Source organism: Amblyomma americanum, chromosome 1 (genome assembly GCF_052857255.1).
Source record: "Amblyomma americanum isolate KBUSLIRL-KWMA chromosome 1, ASM5285725v1, whole genome shotgun sequence".
In the NCBI taxonomy this organism is placed as follows: domain Eukaryota; kingdom Metazoa; phylum Arthropoda; class Arachnida; order Ixodida; family Ixodidae; genus Amblyomma; species Amblyomma americanum.
The window spans coordinates 493,419,508-493,447,501 of NC_135497.1; the positions used below are offsets into that span (position 1 = coordinate 493,419,508).

The following is a 27,994-nucleotide window of genomic DNA, read 5'->3' on the forward strand; positions in this document are numbered from 1 at the left end:
ATCTCACATGCATGTTCAGCAGATAGAGTTTTCAAATAATGCTGTGCTGCTGTCACAACTTCGCGCACTTTTGCGTGCGCTCCCAGACACCCTTTGAGCGTGTTGGGGTAGCGGTCTCGGTCAAAAAGGAGATGCCCTTGACTCAGCGTGGCAAGCTATACCGGAGACCAGCTAGCAAGTGACAACGGGGTTGGTCGTTTGGTGCCCAGCTCTCGCCGGTCGCAAGCCAGAGAATGTGTTGGAGCCAAAGGTGCACAAACAAAACAATGTTTATACAGCGAAGAGACGATACAAAGGATTTCACTATCACTCGTACGAGCAGATACAAAGTGATCTACAAATACAAAGCAACTCATGCAAAGTAACAATCGAGAGAGATTACAATTTAACAGAGCCTTTGCACCTAAAGTTCACTAACACATAGAGAGACCAACAACCAAAACACGATTTGTTCACCAGGCACTGCGGCAGTCCGGCGACCTGAGGAACTCGACGGGGCCGTCCCGCACGTTGGCGCACGTCTCGCTGGTCCAGGCTGGACGAGTGGTGCTCTCCCGGGAATCGAGCGGGCGCGCTCCTCAGAAGCTTAAACTGCGGCTCGGGCTAACAGACAGCGGTTGCAGCCCCTCATTTATAGGCGCAGTCCGCGTCTGTTCGTTCTGCGCTCCAAGGCAGGCGCGCACATACACGTAGTATCAACTGTACAAGCTCCTTTTCACGCCGGGCGCGCGACCCCATTGGTCGAGTGCGGAAACCGCCTTCGAGAAGTATCCGGCTCATTCTCGCCACGCGAAGTCATCGGTGCGCGAGCGATGGGTAGGGGTTATCATTTTAGCGCGCGGTCAAGGTCATTCCCTCTCCGGCGACGAGGAGTAGAAACTTCTCTGACATTCTAAAGAAATCGACGCCGCGCGCGGGCATGCCTCCCTCGGCGCCGCGCCGGCGAGATGAGTGGAAAGGGCAGCCGCACGTGCAATGCTACGCACTCTCCGGGGGTCTTTCCCCGCTTTTTTTGTTTTATTTTACAGCGCGCGGGAGCGATTGCTCGCTGCGCGCTTTCTACTTTGCGCCGAATTTTCTGACAGCTGCACAGCGACAGTTCAGTATTATAGCATTATTCTCAGATGTCAGCTCTCCTATGTGCTGTACCATGAAAGGTGATAAACAGCTAGACTATGTAGCTGCTATATTTTTTTAAGTTCGGTTATCCTGAAGTGAACCTCCTCATAACTTACTGCCTCTCAATATGAAAAGAATGGTGGTGAATAATTCTTATCACTTTGTAATGTGGTCAGCTTGTCTGTCACCCACCTTCCCCGCACACAGGAAACGGATAAACAAAACTGCCACATGCGGCACCACACAAGCGGGTAACTTTAACGTAACAGCTTTCAGCACACCTGCTGTGTGCTCAATCGATCGACTGGTCTGCTGGTGAAAACGTGTTTCACTTTGGGCATGAAGTTTGGAAATATGTGCACATAAAACAATTCATAAATCTCAAAAGTGCTCGTAAACATATACAGCGACCAGCAATGTCAGGCAACAGGACCCCGCCGTGGACGGTGTCGCCGTTTCGGGAGCTGACTTGCGATCGCATGGGCCTGAAGTGTTAGCTCTGAATTCGAGCAACTCGCATGCTGCACAAATTCCTGAGCAATAAATCGTTCTGTTCTCTAACATCTTGTCGAGCTGTAGTGACGGAGGCCGAACAGCACATATCTTCCCCCCCCCCTCCCCTTACGAACGCGCGGTGCAACCGCAGTCATGCGAGAACGGCTGTGTCCGAAGTTGTCCGAGAGAGAAATTGGTGCACCTTAAAGAGAGAAACAGCCTACTTAACCAAATCCCCAAACTTCCACAATGCTCTAAAACGTTTACCGCCCACAAAATTCTCGAAGCCAAGCCAAGAGCTGTCCGTGGAGCTCGCAGCAGGCAGTCTGCCAACGGATCACAATGGCCTACTGTTTTCGAGTTCACTACTTGATGACACTCGGAACATGTTGCATTCCATTGCTTTGAAGTTCCTGCAGTTTGAGACAGCGCGTATGTCACGGACCTCCCTGGATAACACTCGGACCGAAAGAATGGACTAGGCGACAGGAGTACCATACAGACGCACATTTAATGCACCCTACGTGACACACTAGCACACAAAACTAGCAAATCTAAAACAAAAGAGAAATGCTATCACTACACACGACCCGGGAACACTGCTACTAGCGTCTACTACTAGTGTTCTACTGTTAGCGGTCGTCGTTCGTGCTCACGGTTGGTTCGGTGCGGATGCGGTTTTGCATGTGTCCTGCAGCCGTTGCCGAGTTGGCGTTCAACGTGCTCAGGCTGGCGTCGATGGCGGCGTCGCTGTCTGCGTCGTACAAGCTCCCGGTCCAAGCGCCCGTGGAGGTGATGCCGGTGATGTTGGCGTTCAGGGGCACCACCAAAACGGGTGGCAACAGCGCTGGAGACACTCCTGGCCGTAGCTGGTGGCAGCGTCCTTGGTTGGCTCTTTGGAACGGGCTCAGGATCGGCAGGAAGTCCACGATGCGAGGCCGTAGAACGCGAGCTCCCCGGAGCAGTAGCCGGAGTCGCTGTCTTCCAGCCGAAGCGTCCCTCACCCGCCGGAGGCTCCGCTTCCCTGTTCTTTCCACCGTGTATCGTCTGTCTGTTGTTGCCAGAAAGAAAGAAAAGGAAAGTGCACAGGCCTGCTCACTGGCTCAAGCCGAGCCACAATCGCTACCACGTGCAGATAGTAGGACAGATGAATGATGGGATAGAAAGACAGGATAGTACAGGCGCGCTAAAGACAAGGCCGATCCCGGAGGCAGTGCAATACCGGGCCAACCGATGGCGGGAGTGAAGCATCCTTCAAACTCTCCGCCACATTTCCAAAAATAAGTCCATTGGACCCGTAACAGATACTCTACGGGTTCCGGACATCGCTCTCCCTCGCGCTTTTATATCCTTGGCGTTAGTCCACGAAATCCTTGTCGTCGTCTTTTTATTCTTCTCTTCTCCACCAATCATCTCTTTCCAACACACCGAATCCTTCTTAATCTTTAGTTTTCGGTTAATCCACGCCATCCTTACCTCCAACCTCGTCTTCTTCAAACCTCTTTCGTGTATTAGGGAAACAAAGGTCGAAACCGCATGTCTGCAAGCAATGCCTATACAAACATAACCGCAGAAAAACCAGCAAGGCCGAATTCATGTGACAGAGCTAAGCTGTGAAGCAACGTCCGAAGTATTTTGGACATCACCTACATCTTGCTGCAAATTAGTATTTCTGTCGACAGGCAGAAGCAGCGGCTTTTTGTTTTGCGACGCGGAAACGGTGAAAATAGCGGGCTGGGGCCCAGCAACTATGACCTGCTATGGCTGCGACGAAGGGTAAACAGTGATCAGTAGCTGAGCTGAAACTGTTGAAACGCCCTGGTGTGGAAAAATTGTAGTTTAAAATCTTCCAACGACTTCGAGCGTTCAAAGCTATCGTGACTTGCTCAGTTTCAGCTTCCACCCGTCAAATATGAGCAGCGAAGAGGACAGGTAAGTCCTTTGCTTTTATTACGGGGATGTGTTTGAGACGGCAAGAAGTTGAGTGCGGCTATGTCACAACGAGGGCTGGTAGCTGAAAGTGGTGGCACCGCATAATGAGCGTGGACGTTTGTCGCCATTTCGTTTGTTTCACACGGGTAACTCGGGTGGGAAGCATACAAACCAATTCCGTGCCTTTCCAGTGCGCCTTTGTCTGCATGACGAAAGCGCAACTACCCCGGTCAGCTGCTGGTCGACTTTGATGGCTTCCCGTTGTTATTTTCAGCTCGCTAGATATCGAGATCGAGGCGTTGAGGGACATTTACATCCACGAGCTGGAAGTCAACTGTGACGAAAGGTACGCGCCACACTTCACACGCTCTGAGTCCATCCTACAGTATTTCCCGCTCAATTTAGTCCAAACGCCAGAATATTTATTCTAAGGGCCACTCAATTTAATCCAGGCGCCAAAAAAATTAATCGAAGCGCCAAAGCATTTCATCCAAACGCTAGCCAATTTAGTCTTCATGCATTCTCACACTAGACAACTCAAACTTAAAACACGGTCTACAAATCCCAGATGCGTTATCGATCAGTTGATACTGACGAAGCATTAGACTCCCAATGAGCAAGTAATAATAAAAAATATTTTAATCATAACAAATATGGGCCGGGTATTTACACCAACCACCACATCAACCGAAGTACAAGTCGAATGCGAAGCACTTTGCTGATATGCATCGGCGGTGTCCTCTAACTCGCATCATAATGTCACGCCTTTGTTATCCTGATAAGATGAGCGACTCGCTCTAAGGTTATGTCTAAAACTTCCTGTGATCAGCCGATAGTCCACTCAAATGACTTCGCATCACTTGAAACCAGGCGTCCCACATTCTCAACCAAAGTCATGAGGGGTTTGGATCGGAACGTTATGTCGAATGTAATGACGCTATCACTTCGACACACCTTTAGCTAGCACATTAAGTGTGTTCCTACATGACAATAATAAACTGCACAAAGATGTGCAATTCTTCCCACCTTATAAATTCACGTGACTTTCAGCAAAGGGGAGGCACTTTCGCGATCCAACAACATTGGTATCGGATTTCCCTGGACAATACGGATATCGTTTGCACACAGCTATTTAGATGCGTCCACTGTCCGGTCTCACGCGACTTGCAGTATCATGCATCACATCAAGTCGCTATTGCAATGTTATCGCTATCGCTAACTCTAAACTATTTGGCTGCATCATTACAAGTTGTGACGTCACAAGGAGCGGCTTTCATAATGACGGGACGTTATGGCAACTCTGCAGTGATGGGTATCAAACCAATCGGCTTTCCCTGTGTAAAAAGGCTGCCGTGATGATACGAGTTAGCTAAGTCGCCATTCGGCGTCATGTTACTTGCAGTATCATGAATTATAACACGTCACTTCACAACCCTATGATGTTGGGTATGAAACGAATCGGTTTTCGTGCAGAATAAGGCTGTCGTTAGGTCGAAAACACTTTTGATGTGGCACTATGAGCTGTGACGTCGCATGGATCGACTTTAATCATGAAGAGACTTTATTGCTACCTTCCAGTGATGGGCATCAAACGGTTTGCGATTTTCCTAGTTTAATAAGGCTGTCTTGAAGATGATACATTTTCGCCGAGTCATCATGCGGGGTCACGTGACATGAAGTATCGTGAATCACGACATATCATTTTGGCAACCCTATAAAGTTGGCTAAGAAACGAATCGTTTTTTCTGGCGTAACAAGGCGGTCGTGAAAACACATCTTCCCCGTGTCATCACCCGGGGTCATGTGACTTGCAGTATCATGCATCACGACACGTCATTTTGTCAACCCTAAGAAGTTATGTGTCAGACCAATCGGTTTTACGTGGGGAATAAGGCTGTCGTGAAGATAATTATTTTCGCTGACTCATCATCTGTGGTCACGTGACTTGGAGGATCGTGAATCCCGACACGTCACTTTGACAACCCTATTTTGTTGGGTATCAAACCAACCGGTTTTCCAAGGGTAATAAGGCTGTTGTGAAGACGATACATTTTCGACGAGTCATCATCCGTGGTCACGTGACTTGCAGAATCGTGAATCACGACACGTGACTGGCAACCCTATGAAGTTGGGTATCAAACAAATCGGTTTTACGTGCGGAATAAGGCGGTCGTGAAGAAAATTCATTTTCGCCGAGTGATCATTGGGATCACGTGACTTGCAGTATCATGCATCACTAACGTTACTTTGGCAGCCCTATGATGTTGGCTACCAAACCAATCGGTTTAATTGCAGAATAAGGCTGTCTTGAAGAAAATACATTTTCGGCGAGTCACCATTCGTGGTCACGTCACTTGGAGGATCTTGGATCACGACACGTCGCTTTGGCAACCCTATGATATTGGGTGTCAAACCAATTGGTTTTACGCGCGCAATAAGGCTGTAGTAACGATGATTAATTTTCGCCGAGTGATCATCGGGGGTAACGTGATTTGCAGTATCATGCATCAGGACAAGCCTCTTTGCAACCCTATGATCTTGGGTATCAATCCAATCGGTTTTAATTGCGGAATAAGGCTGTCTTGAAGAAAACACATTTTCGCCAAGTCACCATCCGTGGTCACGTGACTTGGAGGATGTTCAATCACGACACGTCACTTTGGCAACCCTATGTAGTTGAGTGTCAAACCAATCGGTTTTACGTGCGCAATATGGCTGTCGTGAAGATAATTCACTTTCGCCGAGTCATCATCTGTGGTCACGTGACAAGGAGGATCGTGAACCACGACAGGTCACTTTGGCAAACCTATGAAGTTGGGTTTCAAACCAATCGGTCTTACGTTCGGAATAAGGATGTCGTGAAGATAACTAATTTTCGCAGAGTCATCATCGGGGTCACATGATTTGCAGTATCATTAATCAGGACAAGCCTCTTTGGCAACCAACCATATGATTTTGGGTATCAAACTAATTGGATTTAATTGCGGAATAAGGCTGTCTTGAAGAAACACATTTTCGCCAGGTCACCATCCTAGGTCACGTGACTTGGAGGATCTTGAATCACGACACGTCACTTTGGCAACCCTATGATCTTGGGTGCCAAACCAATCGGTTTTACGTGCGCAATAAGGATGTAGTGAAGATAATTCATTTTCTCCGAGTCATCATCGAGGGTCACGTGACTTGCAGTATCATGCGTCAGGACAAGTCTCTTTGGCAACACTATTTTGGGTATCAAACCAAACGGTTTTACCTGCGGAAGAAGGCTGTCTTGAAGAAAATACATTTTCGCCGAGTCACCATTCGTGGTGACATGACTTCGATGATCTTGAATCACGACACGTCACTTTGGCAACCCTTTGATGTTGGGTGTCAAACCAATCGGTTTTACGTTCACAATAAGGCTTTCGTGAAGAAAATTCATTTCCGCCGAGTCATCATCCGTGGTCACGTTACTTGGAGGATCGTGAATCACGACACGTCACCTTGGCAACCCTATGAAGTTGGGTATGAAACCAATCGGTTTTACGTGAGGAAAGAATTTCGTGAAGGTAATTCATTTTCGCCGAGTCATCATCGGGGTCACGTGATTTGCAGTATTATGCATCACGACACGTCACTTTGGCAACCCTATGAAGTTGGTTATCAAACCAATCGGTTTTACGTGCCGAATAAGGATGTCGTGAAGTTAAATTATTTTCTCCGAGTCATCATCGGGGGTCACGCGATTTGCAGTATCATGCATCAGGACAAGTGTCTTTGGCAACACTATGATGTTGGTTATCAAACCAATCGGTTTTAATTGCGGAATAAAGCTCTCTTGAAGAAAATACATTTTCGTCGAGTCACCATTAGTGGTTACGTGACTTGGAGGATCTTGGATCACGGCACGTCACTTTGGCAACCCTATGATGTTGTGTGTCAAACCAATCGGTTTTCCCAGTCTGATAAGGTTGTCGTGAAGATTATACATTTTCGCCGAGTCTTCATCCGCGGTCACGTGACTTGCAGTATCATGCAGTATCATCACGTCAGTTTAGCAACCCTATCATGATAGGTGTAAAAAGAAACGGGTTTTCGTGCGGAATAATACTATCGCTGGATCCAAGCACTTTCGCATCGTCTTTACGAGTTGTCAGGTGACATGAAGCAACTTATCATGATGGGCATATTAGCGGCAACAGAGAGATTGGTGTGAAATGCATCGTTTTTTTTTTCAGAGTAATAAGGCTGTCGTAGGCACGATGCGTTTTTGCAGACTTGCAGACCCAAGTGACATGTGGTATCGTGCGCGATAACACGGCAATTTTGCAATCCTAGCATGCATGTTATGAAATTAATCTGTTTTCAGAGAGTAAATAAACCGTAGATAATTCTCCACCGCAGCATTTTTGTCTAGGCAGCACAAATTTGTTCCACAATAGGTATTGCCGGTTTGGCGCAGAGTGGACGATTTGAATGACTTACACACAGAATAATCAAGAATACTTCGCCGCGAAATCAGCGTCGGTGTGAAGCATTAGCCTTTCAGGAATTTAAAGCAGTTCTATACCTTTTTTCAAACCTTGTATATGTTCATCTGCATGTGAATTTGATGACTCAACATGCGCTCTGAAAGTGGACAAATTTAATCGAGGGAGAAGAAGCAGGACTGGTTTCCTTAGCCGAAAGAGTAAAATTACTTACAAGCGAAGAGTGATTTAATTGCAGTTCGTAGTGGACGTGTGTGGGTCGCCTTGCATTGCGAGTTCCATGTCTCATGTCATCACAATTCCGCGCGGGTGACACGAGGGAGAAGTTGTGCCTGTCGTATGCGGCGCCCTCTTAAGCAGTAATTTGCTTCAAGGATCCTTCCCCGGCACTGGCCAGAATAGCGCGCCTATTGGCTTCCTTTTTGAGATCCGCTGTGGTGTTCAGCAAATGGTGTTCATGATCACGGAGGAAGCTTTTACGGAGGATTTGATTTTTGAACATAATTCTTCTGTGGGATTGAAAAACTGACTGTATGGAGGAAGCCGCCTCAGATAATGGTTTTCCGCAGCGAGGATAGCACTTTCGGCGCGGCTGTGCGCTGGCGCCTTGTCGAATGTGAACATTCCCTGTTTATCGGGGTCCTGTTCGCTCACTTTTCGTGAAGACTCAGCAAGGAAGTCGTTGAATGTGCCCCAGTGAACTTTGTCCACTATGCTGTAGTGGAGCCGTCCTTCTGTCGACATGCAAACCAAGATATTCACGATTGCGCCTTTCGTGCATGGCACGAGTCGCACAGCTGGCACGCCGCGCTGGGCTCTCGCGAAGCTGCGTGAACACCATTGTAGTTCGTTTCATCCATATAGTAGCGGGCCACAGCGGTTTCATGGTTCTGCAGCCATTGCGCGTAATTTCTGCGGTCGCGCTTCACGTCATTCCGGTTTCTTTCAACTGGCCTTGGCGTTGCAGGTTTCAGTGTGTAGCCGCGCCCGTCTAGAAGGCGATAAATAGTGGACTTGCTGATCTGAGTCCCCGGGATCCTCTCAAATATTGCGCTTCTATTCTGATCGAGTGTCGAAGCAGAACTGCTGTCTGTCCGAACTTTTGGGTTGAACCACCGCGTTTCTTAGCCTCTTTTCTATCAGTCGCTGTAATCCACGGGACAGTCTTTATAGTTATACTAAGTGCGGCAGCGAGCTGGTTGAGGTCGCCACCGCGCTTCTACATATCGACGATCCTTGCCCGATCTGTTGCAGACACCAGCCGGTAGTTTTTCTTGTGCTCGAAAGACAGTTTTCTAGGTCGTCCTCGTTTCTTGAAGCCCTTCGTCTCAGTCGATTGTGGAGTGTGCTTTCTGCACCGTCGTGCGAACAGATCGGTTGAAGTTTGACAAGAAGACCGCAACAACGGGCCATACAAATTGCGCTGCCAGCGGCCTTTCTGTACGTCTGCTTAGCCGGGCACGCGACAGCATCCGTACAGTTCTGCTTTAAAAGGCCAGCACTACGGATGAGAGTGTTGACGAAAAATTACGAACGATTCTTTTTGCTAAATTTAATAGGACAGTTTTAACTATTGCCTCGTTTTGATAACACATATTGCTTTTACTGCCAAAGCAGAAATCAGTTCCCGCTCTCATACGTCGTCAGCGAGTGATCAGAAAGTACCAAAATGAAATGAAGCTGAAGTAGTTAGCAGATGGCACTAATATCGTCTTCATACAAATCTTAAAAAGTAGAGGCTTTTATAACTTGATCTCACCACCTCTTCTCCCTGCGCATGCTCAGCGTTGCTGATGGTGCAATTGTATCTGCCTACAACGCCTTTACTTTCCTTTTTCACTTTTTTTGGTGAATTATCTGCCATGACTAGCGCACATTGCTAGAGGACAGCGGCGAATTACTTGGCCTTCGAAATGAAATTCAAATAAGAAGATATGAAAAGACGCGCCTGCCGAGGCACCAAGAAGAAGGTGGGGGGAGATATGCGTAGATATCCATCACTGCTGCTGCCGAAGCCATCAAGGCGATATAGAAACGCTCACATTGTACGTACATATTAAAATAATGCCACCATAGAATCTGACCGCTCCTCTCTTCCAGGCTTTCCTGATGACGCTGCTCAAGCAGAATGCCCAAACACGATAATGAGCTAAGCCGAAGCAACTGCCGCGAAGTGCTTTTGGGACGGGCACGTGGCGCCGCTGTGCGCCGCGAGAAACAGACGACGAGCGTCATCCCTTTATTTAACTTTGTTACTTTCTGCTCACTCTCATACGACCTATGAGAGCGGGAACAGATTTCTGCTTTGGCAGTAAAAGCGAGATGGCTCATCAAAACGAGGCAATAGTAAAAACTGTCCTATTAAACTTAGCAAAAAGAAAAGTTTGTAATCTTTCGTCATCCCTTTTATCCGTAGTGCTGGCCTTTTAAAGCAGAACTGTACGGAGGCTCGCGCGTGCCAGGCTAAGCAGACGTACAGAAGTGCCGCTGGCAGCGCAATTTGTATGGTCCGTTGTTGTGGTCTTCTTGTGAAGCTCCAACCAAAATGTTCGCACGACGGTGCAGAAAGCACACTCCACAATCGACTGAGACGAAGGGCGTCAAGAAACGAGGACGACCTAGAAAACTGCCTGTCGAGCACAAGAAAAACTACCGGCCGGTATCCGCAACTGATCGGGCAAGAATCGTCGATATGTCGAAGCGCGGTGGCGACCTCAACCAGCTTGCTGCCGCACTTAGTATAACTATAAAGAGATTCCCGTGGATTACAGCGACTGATAGAAAAGAGGCTAAGAAACGCGGTGGCTCAACCCAAAAGTTCGGCCTGACAGCAGTTCTGCTTCGACATTCGATCAGAATAGAAGCGCAATAATTTAGACGATCCCGGGGATTCAGATCAGGAAGTCCACTTTTGATCGCCTTCTCGACGGGCGCAGCTACACACTGAAACCTGCAACGCCAAGGCCAGTTGAAAGAAACCGGAATGACGTGAAGCGCGACCGCAGAAATTACGCGCAATGGCTGCAGAACCATGAAACCGCTGTGGCCCGCTACTATGTGGATGAAACGAATTACAATGTTTAATGTTCACGCAGCTTCGCGAGAGCCCAGCGCGGCGTGCCAGCTGTGCGACTCGTGCCATGCACGAAAGGCGCAATCGTGAATATCTTGGTTTGCATGTCGACAGAAGGACGGCTCCACTACAGCATAGTGGACAAAGTTCACTGGGCCACATTCAACGACTTCCTTGCTGAGGCTTCACGAAAAGTAAGCGAACAGGACCCCGATAAGCAGGGAATGTTCACATTCGACAAGGCGCCAGCGCACAGCCGCGCCGAAAGTGCTATCCTCGCTGCGGAAAACCACTATCTGAGGCGGCTTCCTCCATACAGCCAGTTTTTCAATCCCACAAAAGAATTATGTTCAAAAACCAAATCCTCCGTAAAAGCTTCCTCCGTGATCATGAACACCATTAGCTGAACACCACAGCGGATATCAAAAAGGAAGCCAATAGGCGCGCAATTCTGGCCAGTGCCGCGGAAGGATGCTTGAAGCAAATTACTGCTTAAGAGGGCGCCGTATACGACAGGCACAACTTCTCCTTCGTGTCTTCCGCGCGGAATTGTGATGGCATGTGACATGAAACTCGCAATGCAAGACGACCCACACACGTCCACTATGAGCTGCAATTAAATCACTCTTCGCATGTAAATAATTTGACTCTCTCGGCTAACGAACCAGTCCTTCCTAGTCTCCCAAGAATAAATTTGTCCACTTCGGAGCGCATGTTGAGTCATCAAATTCTCATTTAGATGAATATATAAAAGGTTTACAAAAAAGGTATTGAACTCCGGTAAATCCCTGAAAGGCTAAAACTTCACACTTATGCTGATTTTGCGGCGAAGTATTCTTGATTATTCTGTGTGTAAGTCATTCAAATCATCCCCCCTGCGCCGAACCGGCAATACCTATTGTCGCACAAATTTGTCTTGCCTCCACAAAAATGCGGTGGTGCAGACCTATCGACAGTTTATTTACTCTATGAAAACAGAATAATTTCATAACAAGCATACTACAATTCCAAAAGTGACGTGTTATGGCGCACGACATCACGTATCACTTGGGTCTGCAATTCTGCAAAAACTCATCGTCCCTACGACAGCCTTATTACTCTGAAAATAACGATGCATTTCATAACAATCTCTCTGTTGTCGCTAATATGGCCATCATAATAAGTTGCTTCATGTCACCTGACAACTCATAAAGACGATGCGAAAGTGCTTGGATCCAGCGATAGCATTATTCCGCGCGAAAATCCGATTCATTTGACACCTAACATGATAGAGTTTCCAAAGTGACGTATCATGATGCATGATACTGCAAGTCACTTGACTCCCTATGATGACTCGGCGAAAATTAATCTTCACCACAGCCTTATTCCCCACGTAAAAGCGATTGGTTTGATACCAAACTGCATAGGGTTGATAAAGTGACGCGTCGTGATGCATGATACTGCAACTCACATGACCCCGGGTGACGACTATGTGGCATCTTCAGGACAGCCTTATTACGCTAGAAAAAGAGATTTGTTTCATAGCCAACTTCATAGGGTTGCCAAAGTGATATGTCGTGATTCAGGATACTCCATGCCACGTGACCCGCATAATGACTCGGCGAAAATGTATCATCTTCACGATAGCCTTATTAAACTGGGAAAACCGCAGCGTTTGGTGCCAATCACTGGAAGGTAGCAAAAAAGTCTCATCGTGGTTAAAGTCGATTCATGTGACGTCAAAGTTTATAGTGCCGCATCAAAAGTGTTTTCGACCTAACGAGAGCCTTATTCCAAGCGAAAAACCGATTCGTTTCATGCCAAACATCATATGGTTGCGAACGTGACGTGTCGTAATTCATGATACTGCAAGTCACATGACGCCAAATGATGACTTGGCTAATTCGCATCATCATCACGACAGCCTTATTACACAGGGAAAACCGATTGGTTTGATACCCACCACTGCATGGTTGCCATAATGTCCCGTCATGATGAAAGCCGCTCCTTGTGACGTCACAACTTGTAATGATGCAGCCAAATAGTTTAGAGTTAGCGATAGCGATAACATTGCAATAGCGACTTGATGTGATGCATGATACAGCAAGTCGCGTGAGACCGGACAGTGGACTCATCAAAATAGCTGTGTGCAAACGACAGCCGTATTGTCGAGGGAAATTCGATACCAATGTTGTTGGGTCGCGAAAGTGTCTCTCCTTTGCTGAAAGTCACGTGACTTTATAAGGTGGGAAGAATCGCACATCTTTGTGCAGTTTATAATGCCATGTAGGAGCACACTTAATGTGCTAGAGAAAGGTGTCCCGAAGTGATAGCGTCATTACATTCGACATAACGTTTCGTTCCATAGCCCTCATGACTTTGGTTGAGAATGTGGGACGTCAGGTTGCAAGTGATGCGGAGTCATGTGAGTGGAATATCGGCTGATCACAGAAAGTTTGTCTTAGTCATCACCTTAGTGTAAATCGCTCATTTTATGAGTATAATAAAGGTGTGACATGGTGAAGGGAGTTGCAGGACACCGCCGATGCATATCTGGAATATGCTTCGCGCTCACCCTGCACTTCGGTTGATGTGGTGGGTGGTATGAATACCTGGCCGTTATTTGTTATGATTAAAAGCTGTTATTATTACTTGCTCATTGGGTGCGTAATGCTCCGTCAGTAACAAGTCATCGATAACGCGTCTCGGATTTGTAGACCGCGTTTTAAGTTTGAGCGGTCTAGTGTGAGAATGCATGAGGATTAAATTGGTTGGCGTTTTGATTAAATGTTTTGACTCTTGGATTAATTTCTGTGGCACCTGGATTAAATTGAATGGCACTCAGATTAAATATTATGGCGTTTGGATTAAACTGAGCAGGAAATACTGTAGTATCGCTGCTGCTTGCGTGTTGCAAGCTGTGTTGGCACTTACTCCGTGGGAGCATAGGTGACGACGGCAGAGGTTCTTAATACCCGTAAATGTTTCCTTCTTTCATCAGTTTCCTCTTCTTTCCATGTGGTTGCAGCAAGCGGCTGACATGCGTGAAGGTATCTCTGCATCCGGCCACTGCCGACAATGCTGAAAAGCAATACGTTCGTCTGGACCTCGTTCTCGATATTCCCACTGAGGTAAAAAAAAATTCCCAATTTCGACAGCTTCATTGCTATTTCACGTGGCGAATTTGCTTGAACTTGTGAACTATTGTCTTTTCGGTCGTATTTAAACATTGGTGTGCCTAGTAGAGGTTCAGTCCTTCAAGGCTTGGGCTTTTCAACGTCTTTGTAACGAAGAATTGGGTGGATTATTGTAAATCCCTTCAGGTTTTCCAGTCTTTTTGGCGTGTGTCCTCGACGTGCGACGACCTGGGGGTCCCTGGCCGCCGGCAAAAGCACGTCAAGCGACCTCCTCGGCGTTGTGCGCCGCATCAACGCCGACACGGAACATCACCGCCAGCTGAACTCCATGCTGCACTGATGGCAGCAGCGCCAGCGGCGGGTCCAACGGCCCCTGTAGTTGCGGCTACAGACCAGGCCCCGCCAAACAAGAGACTGCGCGACGACCAAGCCAGCAACGAGCCTCTGACCGACCATCCAGAGGACATGGACCAAGCATCATTTACAGTTGTATCGAACAAGAAAAAGAGAGCTACCGGTGTTCCTGTAGTTTTCAGGCCAACTGAGGAAGGAGGAAGCCTATGGAAAGCCAACCCCAACATTGTGGCTTCGGCGGTTGTAGCATCGGCTCAAGAAAAAGTCCTCAGCCATCGCATTCACAAGGATGGGAGCCTGATGGTTACAGTATCGACGCTGCCCGCCGCCAACCGTCTGCTCACGGTAAATAAGCTGGCTGGAGTGGCTGTAGAGGCCAAATACAAGATGTACCTGTCACCTACACAGACGAAGATCTGCAGGAATATCTACGCGACCAAGGTGTCCTCTCAGCAAGGAGGCTAATCGCCTACACTCCTGAGGATAGTGAAAAGATAAAAGCGGTACGCCGCCACACAGTTATATTGGAATTCGCAAAAGATGCGCCGCTACCAAAACGAGTAACGCTGGGGTTCGGTAGTTACCCTGTAAGTGAATACGTCGGAGCAGCAACTCAGTGCTATAAATGTCAGAGGCATGGCCACATATCAAGACACTGTAACGGCCCCGTGCGCTGCAAAGTGTGTGCTGGCCCCCACTCGCACAAAGAATGCACTTCGAGAGCGCAACCTGAATGCGCTAACTGCGGTGACCCCCACCCTGCTTCCTATGGAGGGTGTTATAAAAAGAAAGCAGCCACAGTTGCTCGCACGGCAGAGCAAACACAAGGGAAACCCCCTAAGCGCCATGAACCACCACTTAACCCCGACGTGGTTTTCACGACTACGGCAGCTCTTTCCGAGAATCAGTCAACACAGCGTGGCAGAGCAGCTGACAAGACCTACGCAGATGCGGTAAAAAAGAAGCGTGGGAAGTCCGTTGGTTCTTCTCCTTCATCGAAGCTACTGCAACGCACTACACAAGACCCGAAAAACAGCGTCGCTTGCTCTGACCCTAGGGCGCCACAACATGACAAGAAGATCAGCGGCAGGCAGCAAACCGGAAGCTCTGAACAAGATGTCACATGCCTACTGATTCCGATGCTGTTTGCAGCCATCAAGGCTCTTATCCGTGCAAACCCCTCGTGAGGAAGACTCCCAGAAGTAGAAGCTGTCCTTGCAATGGAGCCGTTGGTGTCGGTCTCCTACGCTCCGCAGGGGCGTAATACCACACTTCAGTAATCATGGCTTCCACAGCGAGAACTTCACTGCAGCTAACAATCCACAACATCTTTCGTACATGCACCATTTTCCAGTGGAACGCTCGCGGGCTACGCTCTAAACTCTCAGATTTCCGACAGCTCGTGCGTGCGTACCGCTTCCCCTTCATAGTCATCTGTGAATCACGCGTCGAGGAAACTTTCCGACTCAATGGATACTATTTCCATCATTCACAACGACCAGATAACGTCAGCAGATTGCTGATAGGCTTTCGCAAGGATATCCCGGCCTCACCGGTTGATGTACCGCCTCACAGTGACAATGAATACGTATGCGCTGTCACAGTTATTGCCGGACAACAGTACACTCTGATTGGAGTATATCTTGAGCCAGGCACGCCATTTGATGCTTTGAGACTTGAAGACTTGATAGCAAGGACGCCCTCTCCGCATATTATTTGCGGAGACTTCAACGCTCATAATGAAATTTGGGGCAGCTCACATACATGTGCCCGAGGTGCCAAGCTTGCAAAACTTCTCTCCAAGCATTCAGTTCAGCCATTAAATGACGGCAGCATCACCTACCTCCGAGGCCCGACGACTACCAGCAGCATCGACGTGACATTTGTCACAAGTTCATTCGCCGAAAACTTTGGCTGGTGCACTGATTTGGAGACACCTGGAAGCGACCATTACCCAATCCTCATATCGGCTTTCCATGCGCAGAGGAACCCAAAGAAATTCCTTATAAAATCTACAGACTGGGACGCATACAAGGACGCTGTAAGCAGAGGAATTACTGCGGCAACTCGCAATGATGAATTAGCATCGACAATTGCGTATTGCCTGAGGGCGAGTACACAACTTACAGCTAAAAATGATAACCTACCTTCAAATGATGACACATTCCAAAGGCTTTGCGCTATACGCAGGTGAGCTGAAAGGAAAGCTCTGCGCACCAAAAGCCTCGATGACCTACGTGCATGCCGACGGGCACAACGTCACATTCGACGCTACATGGATAAACTCAGTCGGCAAAAGTGGCCTGACTTTTGTTCTACGCTGAATGTGCGCAAACCAGTAACCAATATTGCGGATAGTTAGAGGTATGCGCACGCCACTTCAACAACTCCACCCCTTCGCTGCACTCTCCCTTCACGAACAAAAATCTATAAAAGAAGTCTCAGAAGAATACTGCAAGCTGCTGTCGGCAGGGTCAGGCCATTCGACACTCTCCGCAGATGGTCAAACAGGCATCCCAAAGGCGGCAGTGCCAGCGTTGGACCTGCCTTTCACAATGGAAGAACTATCCACAGCTATCGCGGAGACAAACAGGCACACGTCTCCAGGTCATAATGAGGTGACCTATGACGCCATAGCAAAGCTACCCCACACCTCCCGTCTTCGACTCCTGGAGTATTACAATTCTTCCTGGATGGCTGGTGAGGTCCCCACGGAATGGAAGCTGGCGAAAATCGTGCCCGTTTTGAAACCCTGTAAGCAGCCAACAAGCTACGCATCATTCCGGCCCATTGCCTTACTGAGCTGCATAGGTAAGCTCATGGAGCGCATGATCTGCAAGCGCATAACTTGGTTCCTAGAAAGCCGAAATGAGTTCCCCCAAGAAATGAACGGGTTTCGTCAAAACAGATCTGCGACTGACAATATCATCGCCCTCGTCTCATCAATTGAGGAGTACCTTCATGCTGGGTACATCCCAACAGCCGTTTTCCTAGACATCAAGGCCGCTTTTGACTCCGTCTTTCACCATGCAATTCTCGCAGCCTATGGCAGTCTTGGCCTTGGAGGAAGGCTATACAAGTGGATTGGGCATTATTTAAAAGAACGACAAATTTTTATTACCACTCCAAACGGTCCAACACGCTTTCACGCAGTGGAGAGGGGCGTACCACAGGGAGCGGTGCTCAGCCCTCTCCTGTTCAATATTGTCCTTATTCACATAAGAAGACACCTTCCGCGAGGGGTCCGCATAACAATTTATGCTGATGATATCTGCATCTGGACCGCGTCACGTTCGCGCTATATTACCCAGAAACGTCTTCAGAGAGCACTATTGCACATTTCGATGTACCTGGCTTCCAGAGGCCTTCGTCTCTCGCCAGAAAAGAGTTGCAATGGCGTTTACAAGAAAAACGATGACCCGATATCCGCTGCTCCTAGGCGGACGATCGCTGCCATATGTACGATCTCAGCGATTCCTGGGTGTTGTAATCGACTATAATCTGTCATGGTCACCTCAGATCAAAAAGCTCCGTGCGAGGATTACTGCAGCATCGCAAGTGTTCAGGTTCATGGCGGGAACAAGGTGGGGTAGCAACTGCCGATCAATGCTTCTGCTTGAAAAAGCCTACGTTGAAGGAACCTTGCGCTACTTTCTACCAGTGCTTCAAAGATTATCTACATCAAGCAATAAGACTCTCAATGCCGCACGGAACAACTGCCTGCGACTCTGTCTTGGCCTCCCAAAGGGTTCCTCTGCATCAGGAACAGCAGCGGAGGCAGGATGTCTCCCACTAGAGGTAATTGCCGCCAAGGAAACTATGCGTACCCATCTCCGCCATGTCCTGCAAGGGAAGAAGCACTTCCTACACCGTGTCCACCTAACTCACAGCAATTCTAGCTTTGGCCAGGCAGTGCAGCTCCTGCCCCTTCCTACTATTAATCAGCCTCAGAAACTACTACCTCTGGCCTTTCCTCCATGGACACTCTCCCCTCTAAAGGTGAAGAAGTCTGTTCCAGGTGTGAATGCAAAGAGCCGCATGCCACAGGCAGCACTTCTGCAAGCTACTCTCGCCTACTTAATCTAAGAATATACGCAGCACACCCATATCTTCATCGATGGTTCATCTACTAAAGAAACTTCTTCTTGTGGCCTTTATGTGCCCTCAACAGGCCATGCCCTTTCTTACCGGCTGCAGCGGAGGACCTCCTCTACAACAGCTGAGCTTCACGGCATTAAGGAAGCTGTTTCTTACATCCTGCGCCGAACCGCCGGCCGTTGGGTTATCTTCACCGATTCAAAAGCATCTCTGCAGATCCTGGCCAACCTGCTGAAGAAAACGAATCACCAGCCAGTTTCCCTGGACATTGGGTATATCCATCATTTAGCTATTTCCGCAGGCCACTGCATAACATTTCAGTGGGTACCTGCTCACTGTGGCATTATGGCTAATGAAAAAGCAGATGAAGCGGCCCGTAAGGGCCATCAACATCAGAGATACATTCGAAGTTTTCTCACGAAATCTGATGCGTCCCAAATGGCTAAAAGTTTTGCGTACGAAGAAACGTATCGGCTTTGGAGTTTGCCGACACATCAGTACCAATTTCTTCACTCAATCGACCCACATCTTAGATCAAGACTCTCACCCAGAATTCCTCGACAACTCGAAACACTTTATCACCGACTTCGTCTGAATGCTGCATATACAAATGGCCTGCGATACCGTTTTGGACAAATGAACAGTCCGCACTGTGACAACTGTGCTTCGATAGAAACTGTGGAACATATCCTGCTTGAGTGCCCTGTGTATGCTAACGAGCGTGCGTACTATGAACATTGCATGCAGAAGCTCTGCCCAGTGCCCCTAACAATGGACAAAGTTTTAGGCCCCTTAGCCTGCTTCAGGCAACAGAGACTTGCAATGAACTTTCTTTTTACATATTTAAAAGACATTGGACATCTCGATAGGCTCTAAATTCACTTGCAGGTTACCTTCATGCATTCTTCTTGCAGTGAACTTCGTCAGCCCATTCGTCGGACTGTGCACTCCATCATTCCATAGGTTACATCAATACTCGCCACTGCATCCTTAGTACCAATTTCAAGGCTGCATTTTATCTTTGTTTTTTTTCCACCTCTTTCACGCTGCTCTCCTTCAGTCTTTATCTCCCAAATTCCCCTCCCTACGCAGAATAGCATGCCAGCGATATTGAAACGCCGGCTAAATTCTCTGTTTCTTCATTAAAGAGTATCTCTCTCTCTCTCCGCGCTTAATGAGCTCACACATCTCCATGAGAGCTAACTGCAGAATCTCAGATTGATAATTGGTAATAGTTTAATGCACGCGGCAATCCAAACTAATCTAATGTTGTGCATAGAGCTAGTCGTCTGAAGCAGTCCATAGCTAAATGATTGCTTTGCAAATTGCTAGATATTCAGTTCGTGAAATCATTACTTCTTTATGTGTAAGCAGTCAATTGGAACTGTCAGCCCCATTCTCTCACATTTTATGCAGACACATAGTCTTGCGTAAAGGCACGGATATGGCATGTGTGTCGCATTTCACACGCCTATCCAGCAGCATAGTTTCCTGCATAATAAATGTGCTTTGAATATTTATGCACTGGTATTTTGTTTTTGATTGTTCCAATGCACAGTACCCGGAAGTTTTTCCCGAAATCACGATTCGCAATCCTCGTGGCCTGTCTGATGAGAAAATCACTGATTCAGCAAGAATTGGAGAACACAGCACAAGAAAATGTTGGTGGCCCAATGTTGTATCAGCTCATTGAGGTAAGAAGGAAGAACCAGCCAAGATTTTTCATGCTAGTTTGGCACCTTCTCTGAAACAGCGGAAAGATAGAAGTACTGTAAACGACCTCTTTTTTTCACGAGCTCTCAATATGAACCGCTTTCATTATTCATCAGTTCGGCTACCCCGTGTGTACCTAACAATGTCGTCAGTGACCTTGGTCTAGGTGTGAGTGATGTTCTGAATATGCATGCTTAGTGGCTGATGGACAAACATGTTATGGGAACCAACCTTACATGCTCCATGTAATAAAACAAGTAAACTATTCATGCATTGTTCTTGATTTTTGTTGTTTTGCCATTACAAGGGCAAGCAGCATTGAATTGAAGCTGGCTCAGTGTCCATGAAGGGGGTCTGTTATGAAAATTTCAGGCCATGCAAGAACCTTGGAATCCTTCACAAACCTTAAATTTCCCGAGATAAATGGAACAAATATTCCGAAATAGCATGAGCTTGTACAGAAGCTGGTTAAGAACAGCATAGCCTATGTTTCGATTCTAGCCATCTGCGCAGGAGCTTCGCAGTTACACAGCTTGCAATTTGACAGAGTGTTGGCAGCCTTGATGCATCACTGGAAAAAGCGAAAGCATGCACGCAATGCGTGTGCACAGTTTGTGTGCTCACAGTGCTCGTTTAGGGAAGAGTCACCTTATAATACTAATTGCAAGTGTATGAAGTGGTTGAAAGGCAACATGAGGTGACAAATTTCAGAGGTGTTGAAGATGCTTCTTTGTAGTTGTGTAGCATATGTTTGCTTCCCTGCAGAACATTTTTGGAACTGTGCTGTATATTCTCTTGCTTGCAGCAAAAGTCCTGTAAACTCAGTTAGTGTGAACCACATAGGTATTAGCAGGGTAGTCCACACTAGGAGTAGTAAATTATTGGACCGTCTCTTTGTTTTACTTTATTCAGTGAAGAAAAATATTTTATCTGATTGTTTTCAGTAGTGTTTCAGATATACAACCTTTATCAAAAAATACAACCCTTGGGGTTAGCTTCTAATTCTAGCACCCATAGAAATCCTGAGCTTTGCAGAGAGAGGAGGACAAGGGTTTTTCTTCACCTACAAGAGATTTAGAACACTGGTAATGCGAGAATGAGTCACACTGCATGGCCTGAAGCATATCCACAGGGCTATTTTTCTCAAGACAGCAGACACTAGAGTATGAATACCTTGTTGTATCTGAGCTGATCTTCAGAGATGTTTAAGTTTAAAAAAAGGAAAGACAAGATACTCTGTTTAGCGACCTTTCTAAAAATCACGGCACCCATGTAAAGCTCTAAGAGTTTGTGGCAAGAGGAGAAAAAAGCTTTTCTTATGCATGGCTCCATTGGTCATTTGTGGCTACATGTCGTTCCTTTCGGTGTTTGTATTGTATTGAGCAGTTGTACTGCAAGCAAGGAGTTCACTGTAGTTTTTCGGTGCCTTCACGATTTCAGTGTGCCATGCTTGTGTTATTTCCACCTGTTCATTGCAGCTCATGCTGCACCAATCACTTTCTAAGCAAGTGCCCGGAAAATCAGCGCTGTTCTCATGCAAATTTGTGTTTGTATTGCAGCAGTGAGACGAGTGCAAATCAGCAAGTGCAAACCAGCAAACAAATTTTTTCTTGCTGTGCAGCAGAAAGTTCACTCACAGCGACGAACATGCAGGTAGCAAGGGAACACCTGACACAGGAGAACATCCCGTGCTGCCAGTGCACCATTTGCCTGTACGGATTTGCCGAAGGCGATGTGTTTATCAAAACGCAGTGCAACCATTACTTCCACTCGCACTGTTTGGCCCGGTACCTGCGTCACGCGCTCGAGCAGATCGCCCAGGAAGAGAGCGACAAGGCGCGCCTGACACCGCCTGCCGCTGCCGCCACTGGGGGCAACGAAGAAGCAGCGGCTACCAAGGCAGGGAAAATATCGCTAATTACTTGTTGGGCAGCCGGTGTTCCCTTTATAATGAGACACGCTGTCCAAGCATAATGTAAGATCCACTGAAAGCTGGGCGAATGGAAAGATATTCGTATTATAGTACAGGATTTCGGCATATTTAGCTTTGGGGAACCTTGCAGCTTTAGGTTCCAAGGAACCTGCTGTGTGTTGAATTCGATTTTTTCCTGCTTAGCATGCATGCAGAAAAGTGCATAAAGGTGATAGTTCTGAGAAAGTGCCTTAATTCACTTTGTAATGACTGGCTGTAGAGAAAAGCCTGCTTTTCATAAGCGGTTAGTCTGATTAGTCCCCAAAAAAGTCGGTAATGGAACGGGACGTTGATGGGTTGAGGCATGCACGGACTTAGTTGGTCAGGGTACCCGTTATCATCACTTCTCGCACTTTTGCGTGCGCTCCCAGACACCCTTAGAGCGTGTGGGGGCAGCGGTCTCGGTCACAAAGAAGATGTCCTCGACTAAGCCTGGCAAGCTCAGCCGGAGACCAGGTACCAAGTGACAAGGGGGTTGGTCGTTTGGTACGCAGCTTTCGCCGGTCGCAAGCCAGAGAATGGGTCGGAGCCAAAGGTTCACAAACAAAACAAAGTTTATACAGCGAAGAGACGATACAAAGGATTTCACTATCACTTGCACGAGCAGATACAAAGTGATTTCAAATACAAAGCAACTCATACAAAGTAACAATCGAGACAGATTACAATTTAACAGAACCTTTGCACTTTAACACATAGAGAGACAAACAACCAAAACACGATTTGTTTACCGGGCACTGCGACAGTCCGGCGACCTGAGGAGCTCGACGGGGCCGTCTCGCAGGTTGGCGCACGTTGCCTCGCTGTTCCGGGCTGGGCGTGTGGTGTTCTCCCGGGAGTCGAGTGGGCGCGCTTCTCGGAAGCTTAAACGGCGGCTTGGGCTAACAGACAATGGTTGCAGCCCCGTATATATAGGCGCAGCCCGCGTCCCTTTGTTCTTCGCGCCAAGGCAGGCGTGCACATACACGCAGCTTCAACTGCACAATCTCCTTCTCGCGCCGGGCGCACGGCCCCATTGGTCGAGAGCGGAAATCACCGTCCAGAAAAATCTAGGTCATTCTCGCCAAGCTGAGTCATCGGCGCCGGAACGAAGGGGAGAGGGTATCATTTTGGCGCGGACAAGGTTACCCCCTTTCCGTGGGCAACGAGCAGAAACTTCGACATTCTAGACAAACCGACGCCGCGCGTGGCCATGTTTACTTTGGCGCCCGCCGGCGAGCTAAGTGAAATGCCCACGCAAGGTTTACGCGATGTCCGGGGTTCTTCCCCGCTGTTTTTTTTGTTTTATTTCACCGCGGCCGGGCGCGATTGCTTACGCGCAGCGCCGTTTTTTTTTAATATGCGCCGAATTTTGTGACACCCGTATCGCACTCCGGGAACCAAGAGTTCCACAGGACCAAGTGTGAGCATTCCTGCTGTAGCAGGGGAGCAGGGGTGGATTTATAGAGGGCATTTATGCAGTGCACCTGCTCATACTGCACTGAAATATCTCTCACAGTTTTGCAAAAAATATCTGCAGACTTTTAAAGTAATCACGCAATATAAGTGTTTATTTCCTCTACTATTCATAAAAAAAGTAGTCATGGCTTTATAACATATCAATGTTCCACTGTCTGCACATTGCTTTGTGAATTTCGTTGGTGATACGATACAAGGCTGAATTAACAGAATTCCCACCTGCTTACTTGAAGGCACTACTTACACCTGTGTGGTTTAGTTACACCTATTGATACCTTAATAGTGTTGTCTTCTGTCATCAGGTTTAGGGGTGTTTTGACCTGAGGAATGGTTGGTACATTGCTGCTTACACTTCATGATCCAGATATTCTGACAATAGAAACGCAACTTATTGCTTACATGGGGATGAAAAAGTTATGACTACAGAGCATTGTCATGGGTGTGGTGTCTTTCTTTGGTTCTTAGGTCTTTGCCTTAATTCTGGACTTATGTTCTCAGGACATCCAAATGCTTCTTATGGGCTTCAATATGCCGCCTTCGTTTCAGTTCAGTATAATTGCTGGTCAATAGTCATTCCTACATAAGGGACATGTACATGTGTGATAAAAAATTCTAGAACCCAGGCTCTTTCATAAGCTTGCATTTCAAAAGATGCATGGCAACAATGCGCTTGAGTGTGTGCAGTGCACTGGTCTCGTGCTGTCAAGCTTTGGGGAACTTTACTTCCATCACATGCAAGAAACCCTTGAAACATTGGTTTAAATAGAACGTTTTTATGGCCCACATAAAGCTCTAATGGGGTCCATCTTATTGAGGCTACTTATCTCAAAATATTTCTAAAGAAAAAGCTTGATCAGGAGCAACTGGCAGCTTGTTATGTGCGCAAAAAATAGATTTAGCGTACAGCTGTGTACTGCTGCAAAACAAAATGAACCCCATAGCCATTAACTAAAATGCTGATTGAGCAATCTTGCTCTTTCCAGGTTGCTCAGTTTTCAATTTTGCTGAACAGTCTTGGTTAATTAAATTCAAATACATACTCACATTTCCTACCTACTCTATTGTCCCTCAAGCTGACAACATGTATGTCAAAGGTGGGATCCCTATGCCAGTTGTGTTGTTTCTTAAAAATTTGTTAGCATCAAAGTAAGCCTACGTATTGCAAATATAATAAATGCCTTGCTCTGCAAAGTTAGTGTCTCTCGGAACAGAAACTGAAAGGACTTAAACAATTGCTTAGTTCTGCAGACAATATGTGGCATCGTTTATGTAATAGCAGGTCATGAGCACATTGACTGATGTTTCCTGTAGAGGGCAAAAATTAAACATTAGGGAATAAGAGCAGGAATTGCAGTTTATTAAAAAAATGTTTACTGTTTGAAAAAGTTTCAAAGTTGCATAGTTTTTCACGTATTTGACAAGTTTGTTGCGAAACAAGCACACACTAGTAGTGCTCTGAAACTACAAGAAAAAAAAAGAGCTGTACTGCAGTGTTTTGTGACCAGGTGCTTTGCCCCGTATGCCGGCTGCCACTGTCGCCATTGCTGGGTCTGGTGGAGCAGGAGCACCGCTGCCCGTCGAGCAGCAGCGGCAGCCAGACTTCCACATGACACCCGAGCTAGAGCGGCTGCAGCGCAGCATGAGCAAGCTGTATGTGCGCCAGCAGCGCCAGGGCGGCATCTTCAATGTGGATGCTGAGAAGAACAAGTTCCTCCTCGAGATCTCTGTTGTGCGCCCCTTCGGTTCCTTTTTCTCGTTCTTTTTATTTGGATGTGTAGAGGGGATTTCGGGATCATGCTTTGGAGCTGGCTACTCCTTTCCTTTTTTATTAAAGTGACTCCAAAGCACTTTTTTGAACATGGTAACTATCATCCCGCTAGGTATGGTGTGGTTGAGGTGTCCACCAAGAGTGAGGTTACTGCACATTTAGTTTTATCATAGCCAATTTCTGTTTGAGATTATGTGGAGGTAAGCAGTTGAAGAAATTATGGCTGCCTTCAGTGTAGGAATTGCTGTGAACAAAGAAACAGATCAATAACTCTTAATCACAGTGGACACACGAAGTGTATTGTAAAGGAATGGGTGAAGGATGGGGTGAAACAAACGAGAAGAAAAACATTTGGCTGAAGTGGATTATTTTGTCTGTGTAAGGTTCTTCAAAGGGGCACCGGGGACAACCCTATCCAACTGTTGTTCTAAGTCCAGGTGCATTTCCCTTTTTATGAGTGTGTTGATATTCATTCACCAGCAGAAGGCATATTTGTTGCCAAGATATTTGGGATCGAAAATGAAGTTTTTTACTCGCCACTCTATTGAAACTCAGATATGATGATGACATCGAGAACATCATAGAATCCATGATTGCTTCCTGGAAGAATGTGGCATAACAAAATAGCATCAGAGATCCACACAAAACAAATAATTGACGACATAACACTTTGCTTCCGAGAATCGCCTGCTGTGGCAATACCTGTACTCTTTTTGGAATATTTGAAGTTTACTAGAGCTCCTTTTCTGGCAAAAATAGCCCCTTTGTTGCTAGAATGCTGTAATCGATTGGCATAGGCTAACTTCAGTTTGTCCTCGCGGAACCTTTAATACTGAATACATTCTTCTTCTTCGCAAAGTGTTTCAGGTTATTTTTAGGCGGTCTAGACTCCAAATTGAAGCTTATTTTTTTCTTCATTGAAAAAATGTTTCCTGTGGTACTTCGTTTTGTTCCGTACAAAACAAATAATTATTTCATCATGTGTTCTAACGAAGACTTTCTGTGGCATCAAGGGGCACTGTGGCAAACAAAGCTGGTGATCAGATAGGCTTTCAAATCTCTGACAACCAGATTGTGTCATGAACACGCAGTCAGTAGCAGGTCAGTCGCCAGTAGCTGCATATGACTCCAAACTATGATGAAGCTTCTTGACGTCATGCTGCTGATTGGGTAAATTTGTTGAAGTTAATTCAACTGGACGTGCAGTCTGTACAATTAAGTTAAGATATGGAATAGGTAATGTTTGTTTTTAATGTTTTTGTGGTGCTTGTTGAAGCATACACAGAAGTCGGACAGGACAGAAATTGTTACCTCAACACATCAATTTCACACTCTTCTAACAGATTAATAAATAATAGTGCTGCATTTGTTACTTTAATTCATTTGCCCTGAGAGAGGTCAGAAATAATTTTTAGTTTTTTTCCTCATATGTAAGGTTTTAGCTGCATTCCAAACGTACTTTTTACTGTCCTCAGTGCTTCAGTAACATTTCAGTCAATGTTGTTACGTGGTCCATATTAGCAGCATAGAGTGCACTGCTTGTCTGTTTTGAATTCTACTTCTTTAGGCTCCTGAGAGCAACAGTGTGCCAGAGACACCCAAATGTTTCGGAGCCTTCAAGTTGAGGGGTTGGGGTTCGCCTCTGCGACATACAAGCAGCATAGCCCCTGCACGAACCAGTGACGCGCCTCTCCACGACTTGTCCGACAGGCAGCTAGAGCCTCAGTTTTGGAGGCCTTCGGAGAAACGGCATTCAAGGCCCTCCCACAGACAGCAGAGGGACGCCAATGAGAGCTAAGACAAGCACCACCTCAGCAATGGCTACTTTGAACATTCTGGAGGCAGTTCGTCATCATCTTCTGCGGAGAGGCTTTCAAAAGTTAGACGCGGACCAAACACCGCGGAGACCACGCCCGCACCACCATGGGAAAGTGAGGGGGGCGGTTCCCAGCAGCAGCAGAACTGGAACAGGCCGCCACGGCATCGTCGAGAAGCCGAATGTAACGCACACTCCTCCGATGATCACCAGCAAGACTACAGTGGCTCCTACCACTCAGACACTTACGACGAAAAAAACTCGAGCAGGGAGGCTTGCAGCACAAGTGCACGCACATTAGGCAACTCGAGCTCTTTCTGGGAGGCGCATCGTGATCAAGACTATCAAGGGGACCGGTATCAGGATTCACCATCACCAAGTTCGCCAATTGATGGAGGAGGTGGCAGGTACTGCGAACCACTTGAAGCTCAAAGCATTCATCGTGGTGGAGGGCAGGATTATCGCCGGGGCATAAGAGGCACAGGTGGCAACAGAAGCCATCACACTAGTTGTGCAAAGGCGTTCAGGGAGAATCAACTCAAATCGCAAAGCGTGGCCACCAGGAACCATGAACCCCAGGAATTTGCACTGCAGTAGAGAACACATGA

General features: G+C 47.0%; 1 pseudogene; it reads left to right on the forward strand.

Annotated features, from left to right (window-relative positions):
* The first annotated feature begins 3,526 nt into the window (after positions 1-3,526).
* LOC144127659 (uncharacterized) lies at positions 3,527-27,994 on the forward strand (annotated as a pseudogene).